Source organism: Episyrphus balteatus, chromosome 3 (assembly GCF_945859705.1).
Source record: "Episyrphus balteatus chromosome 3, idEpiBalt1.1, whole genome shotgun sequence".
In the NCBI taxonomy this organism is placed as follows: Eukaryota; Metazoa; Arthropoda; class Insecta; order Diptera; family Syrphidae; genus Episyrphus; species Episyrphus balteatus.
Genome location: NC_079136.1, coordinates 45,312,666 through 45,319,435, shown reverse-complemented (window position 1 = coordinate 45,319,435; position 6,770 = coordinate 45,312,666). Strand labels below are relative to the sequence as shown.

General features: G+C 33.4%; 1 pseudogene; it reads left to right on the top strand.

The window, feature by feature from the left end:
* The first annotated feature begins 3,244 nt into the window (after positions 1–3,244).
* Positions 3,245–5,451, top strand: LOC129916515 (uncharacterized; annotated as a pseudogene).
* Positions 5,452–6,770: the final 1,319 nt, after the last annotated feature.

The following is a 6,770-nucleotide window of genomic DNA, read 5'->3' as shown; positions in this document are numbered from 1 at the left end:
TTTCACGAGTTGACTTTTGCCGTGCGACGAAGCTTTCCGACTCGTGTGAACGTAAGTCGCAGACGAATAAAGTGACATTCCTCATAGAAAAATCCTATTCGACCGACATATCGTGCAGCTAAAATCGACTCGTGAAAAGTCGGCATGACGGTACGGATACTTGTATGAAAAAAATTCCAATCCAAACTGACACATCAACGTTCAGATGTAGAATTTGTTAAATACAAAAATATCTTTACCGCTACCCGTACCGCTACCAAATACCTTCCGATGTGGTCAAGCCTTTAAGGCTTGGCCACACCGGAGGGTATGCGGTGTAGGTACGGGTAGCGGTAACGATATTTGTATGAAAAAAATTCCACATCTGAACGTTGATATGTCAGTTTGGAATTTTTTTCATACAAGTACCGTTACCTCTACCCGTACCGCCACACCGAAGGGTACTTTCGGTACCGGTACGGGTAATTGTTTGAAAAAAATTCCACATCTGAACGGTGATGTTTGGAATTTTTTTCATACAATTACCCATACCGCTACCGCATCCTTCGGTGTGGCCAAGCCTTTACACTTATTTAGCGGCGACGGATGAAAATTTACTCCTCTGTTAAGAACTTTCACAAGGATTAACTGTCATCTAGCTTATTAGATGGTACCTACTACAAAATTTTGTTTGTTATTATTTTTTTTTACGACAAAAATTTCAATTGTAAAATAATAAAACAAAATATTTTACTATTTATTTTGGAAATATAACTTTGCACACCAAATTCTCTTTAAATTAAAAGCACAGGAAAGTGAGCTGAAAGTGAGTTAAAAGTGAGCTGAAAGTGAGCTAAAAGTGAGCTGAAAGTGAGCTGAGCTGTTGGGTGAGCTAAGATAAAGTGAGCTGAGCTCTGATGGGTGAGAGGTTACATTGATTTTTATTTGGAAAGTATAATGAAATATGAATATATTTTAAACTTTTATAAAACACCATTGCTTAAGATGTTTGGTTCTAGTTATTAATGGAATTATTTTAACACATGGATATTTTTATAAATAAAACAGATAATTTTTCGTGATCTTTTTCTTGTTTTTTTTTTTAATAGTAAAACTATTTCTATTTTTTTAGTAAAATATTTCTTTTTTTATCATAAAAAAAATTCCGAGATATAGGCGTTGGAAGTTGGGGTCGCGAAAAAGCTTCTGGGAGCTGAACGCTTTGACCTAGAGACATGGGAGTTGTGTCATATGAAAGTTTATATTCTCAGCTACCCGATAGTGGTATAATCCGGTTTTTGGATTTTTTTCAAAATTCCGAGAAAATCGCGTTTGAAAGTTGGGGTAAAATTTTTTTTCGAAAAATCCCCGAATCTTTGAACGCTCCTGGAAGCTAAACGGCTTGAGAGACATTTTTGGGAGTGATGCCAAACGATAGCTTGTGTCATGGGCCTACGCTTTGCACATTGTCAGATTTTTAAAAAATCTGCTTCCGTGTTAAACCGCCACATCATGTCTTTTTGTTCAGAATCGGGCTTAACTTTTTTTTTACCTTTAAGTTCTCCTGGTTTGAGAACGCGTGGACCTACAGTGATGGGAATTGTACCCAAATATAGGTTAGAGTCCCCGCTACCTTGGCATCAAATTTTTTTTTTTTTCATTTTTTCCAAAATTCCGAGATATAGGCGTTGGAAGTTGGGGGCGCGAAAAAACTTCTGGATATTAAAACTAATATATTTTCGGTATTAGGTCCACCACACACTTAAAACTACCTGTTTTCAGAAACCACAAAATATATTTGTTTATGATATACCTAATAAATAAAATAATATTTTAATATTTCAACCCCTAATAAAAAATAATCTATCGAACTACCTGATTGAGAAACCACAAAACTCATTCAAAAATAAACGCGTGACAGTAATAAAATAAAAAATAAATGCATACCCTTTCATATCCCATCCTATCCATATTGCACGACATAATTACCTATACATTGTATATCTTTTTCATTGAACTGTGATAACAATAACTTCAAACCCATTCATGGACCAAACGCGTCATAAACATTTTACCAAATTTTCAACTAGTAATAAAAATAATATAATTATAATTCTATAAAAATAATTCCATTAATAACTAGAACCAAACATCTTAAGCTATGGTGTTTTACAAAAGTTTAAAATATCTTCATTTTTCATTATACTTTCCAAACAAAAATCAATGTAACCTCTCACCTATCACAGCTCAGCTCACTTTACCTTAGCTCACCCAACAGCTCAGCTCACCGACAGCTCAGCTCAACCATCAGCTCAGCTCACTTTCAGCTCAATTTCAGCTCAGCTCAAATGAGCTGTGCTATGGTACCTAGCTCAAAAATGAGCTAGCTCAAAATTTGAGCTGAGCTGTGAGCTGAGCTCAGCTCACTTTTGAGCTTTGTTGCAACCCTGCAAAACACACACTTTTTCTTTCACGAAAAATGCTTTTTAAACAAACATGGTAGGTTTTCTCTTGTTTGTGGTGCGCAAACGGCAAACAGTACATGACAATTGACAATCGAATGAGTGACAGTCGAAGTAATATCACAGGGATGACATATGAAACGTTTCACTTGGTTTACATTGTTTAATATTCCAGTCATGTTCCATTCCATTATTTTGAAGAACATTGAATTTGGATAAAATTTTTAAAGTTTTCTTGACCTTGAAATGATGCTTTCACTATAGCTACATAACATAATTTGTGAAATCGTCTCAAAGGTTTGACATTCGAAGTTAGAAAGTTTTGCGAATTTATCTCATTTTAGTTATATTGAAAAAAAAATTTTTAGTTTTTGAAGAAAATCAGCATCCTCATATTTCACAAATGTTTGGTTTCAGCATTCAACTCGGTGTGTTCAGCTATTTTTGAGTACACAGAGCGCGCTGTGAACATGTTCAGAACGAAAAATGAGATAAAAAGGAACACAATTTTTTGACAGCTCAGGGGTCGAACTGCGGCATACGTACGTTAACGTATTGACGTTTTATGTCTCTATCATTTTCTTCTGATTAAATAGAGAGAGCAATAGTCAAAACGTTAACCAACGTATGCCGTAGTTTGACTCCAGGGTTTCATTTCTGAATTAATAAAGAAAAACACTAATAACTGACAAAAGGAGTCAAATGGGTAAAAAAAAGAATTTATTTAATACTGGGAAATAAAGAAAACAAATCCAATGTCTACGTGCCAAATAAAAATTGAGATGAGTACTTTTACTCTTAAAAAAAAAAAAAAACTTATAAAAATGACCGCTTTACTTCCTTTGCAGCGTGGAAGTATGAAAAACTAACAAAATTATTGTTAATCACAAGCTCCAAAAAAAATTTTAAATAATCCAACCACAATTAAAAAAATTAAACACAAACAAAAAAATTAGAGTCACCCTGTCGTGCGTCGATAATACAGTTTGAATCAACCCATGAATAAGAAGGACAAGAATGACAGCAAAAGCTGTCATTCGAGTCGAGTGATAGAATTAAAACGAGTGATAGAAAGTAAACCAAAATTTTTGCATTTGATTTTCCATTTCCCATGACCATTTTTTGAAAAAATATTTTTCAAAAAATGTTTGCATTAAAAAGAAGCACCACTCGGTGTCATTACCTGGGCCAATCACTTGAACCAAAACGATTCCTATCTGCACAACCCCAACCAAAATCAAATTCTGATGAATACACAGACAAACCGGAATATCCCGAAATCTTGGAACTTAGCCGCGAAGCACGCATGAAACGTGAAAAACAATCATGGCATGAACAAATTAAAGCTGTCCCAACAATTGAAGAGAAATTGATAAAGATAAATATGCCAAGATATTATGGATTCAAGACAATTATGTTGAATTCCGAAGAGAATCCTTATAATTGTCTTCCACTTAATCAACATTATACAAGGACAGTTTTCGAAGGTTATGAAAAGTTACCAAATACAGCGACAAAAGCCGATGAAGCTAGTAAAACTCAAATGGAATCATTTGTCAAATCAGTTTCGGCAAATATTCAAGATGCTATTGAGTATTCCAATGAGTTTTTCAAGTACGTTTCTTTGATTTTGTTTTTTCAATAAATTTGGGTTTAAATTAATCTTGTTTCCAGGGAAAGATATGGTTATGATAGCTCATTGTCTGCCCAACAAAAAGACAAGCTTTTAGGACAGATTATAGTCGAAAACCTCAACAGAACCCTCATCAACTCTTTAAGCGCCGATGCCGCTCATTTGTCAGAAATTGAAATTGATCTAAATCCCAGACATGAAGCATTCTGGTCAGTTGGAGGAGTGAATCCTTCAAAAGACGCTGTTAAGAGTAGAAAGGGTCGTGATTGGCAAAAAGATACTGTCTATATGCCAGTAGAAAGACTTGTCCAGTACACTGGTGAACCTTATCTTGCTATCAGACATAGTTTGCCTTTGGCGCCTATCAAGTCGATTGAAGAGAGTAGTTCGGTGGAGCTTGCCAAGAAGATACCTATTTATAAATTTGATGCCCGGACTTTGGGATATAAGACCAACTATTGACATGCTACAAATATTCCTGGTAAGTGGGGGTTTCCCTGAGGAAAGATGTTAGAATTTGAACAACTACACCTAAGACAATTACTTTTCGTGACTATGACAACGCTGACTATGAAAGTTTTTGAAAGAAAGTGTTCTTTTAGATTGGGAACAAATTTTTAGATTTGATTGTATTGATCACGACTTGATTCACGAACTATTTACCTGCTAGGCTTTTTCTGAAAACATAACATATCAATTCAAATTAAAAAACCCTTCATTCTTTAACACAATTACAAAAAACTTTCATAGAATTCAAAATGTGAGAAAAAAGATTTTTTAAGTAAGGCAAAAAATCTCAGCTGAGCGCTGACTTTTTTTTCTGAGATTTTCGAGACGAAAATTTTTTGGATTCAATTTCAAAGTTTTCTTTCTCTTTCTTTAATTTTATTTGTTATTGTTTTGATGTTTGGTGGTGTGTAGTTATAAAAGTGCTAAAAACATGAAAATTTAAAGAAAATGTTATTATTTCGGGCTCACTTCACGAAATAACTTATTTTGAAATACTTTTGTATCACAATTTAATATTTGAAGAAAAGTTGCAATTGTGTGATGTTGCAGTTGAAAAAAAAAATTGGATTCATGTGAGGAACTTGTTCCACAGAATTATTTTGCTCTCTTTCAAAATGACATTGAGCCCTCAGAGATTTTTTGTTGGTGGGACGCACCTAATTTGTTTGCAAAAAAGTCATATTTTTAGAAGGCTACTGCGAAAATTAGTACCTACCTTCTAAAAATTTTTTTTTTTTTTTTGTAAAACTAATGGCGAACTGTCAAATAGTTTTTTAAAGTTACATATTCCATATACTTCTTTTGCGGCGTGACGCTATCACCATCTCCGAGATTGAGTGAGAGTTATAACTTCAGTCGCGTGTACATAGTACACACACGTTTTTTTTTTTGTAAGCTTTTAAAATAAAAAAATTAATATAATGAGAAAATAAAAAAGGCATTTTTTTTAGCTTTTTCTTGTAAATTATGATTGTTTAAAAAGAGTTAACGCTTCAACTGACTCATTTTAAACAAAAGCACACAACCTGTTTTCTGACGACGTTATCACGTAAAATCATCGTCCGTAAACCCGCTTTACAGACAACCTCTTTTTTTTTTTATTTCATTTAACAAAAATGGAGAGTAAGGATTTTCACGAAACAAGGATCTCTACGAAATATTTACAAACTTAGTAGGGCAAAACAATCGGATGACGCTTAATTCTTGTTAGTTTCGGAATACTATTTCGAGTGTTCAATATACAATGATTGTTTGATACTGATGTTTTTTTATGTAATTATTTTAACCATTTGTATTCGCAGGTTAAGACATACTAATAACTTTTTCTTGTACATAATATCAAGGACCAAGTCTGCCAAAGACTTTATAATGATACCTTATACAAAGTTTTTGATGATATTATCAACTTATACAGTTATAACGATATACTATTAAGAAATGATTTCCAATTAAAGGTCAATATCACTTATTTCAACCTTTTCAAAAAAATTTGAGAAGTTACTTAAAGATTTCATCGTTTAATTCTGAAATATGTAGGTAGTTTATTTTCTATTTAAAGAATCAGTTTGAGAAATAATACCGTCAAAAGATGATATTATTTAAGTAAAGCTGTCCTAAATTCGGAATGTTTAAAAATTCTTCGTGAAATTTTCCTTACAAGTGTGACGAGCTCCATTAATTCTATCGTATTAAAAAAATTACATTTTTTTTCTCTATCTAATTAAAATAAAGAAATCCAGATTTTTTTTTTTCATAAAAAAGATTGCATTCGCACTACTACCACTGTACCATATCCTCGTAACTTATTTAACAAAGACGTTATTAAGAAGTTTCTTCATTCCTATTTTTATATGGGCATCATAAAGCCAACGACATCGTGACTGGCAATCCGCTTGACCATCATAAAAATGAAAACGCTTACGCTCTAACCCCCTCCCATCACCATCTTAAATCTTAACTTAACGCCCGGAATCTAGAAGAAGAAGAAAAAAACTTTCATTTTACGATTCCCCTTATTGCGTATTCAAGAAGATTTATCCCCACACCTCCAAACTCCCCCATCACACTCACACCAACTCAAAGTCATAAAATGTCAGTGATTTAGTTAGGCCAAGTTAAGAGAGTTGGCCCAGAGAGCCGCCATTAATTAAGATTGCACTTAGGAATGCAAAAAAAAAAAAAAGAAA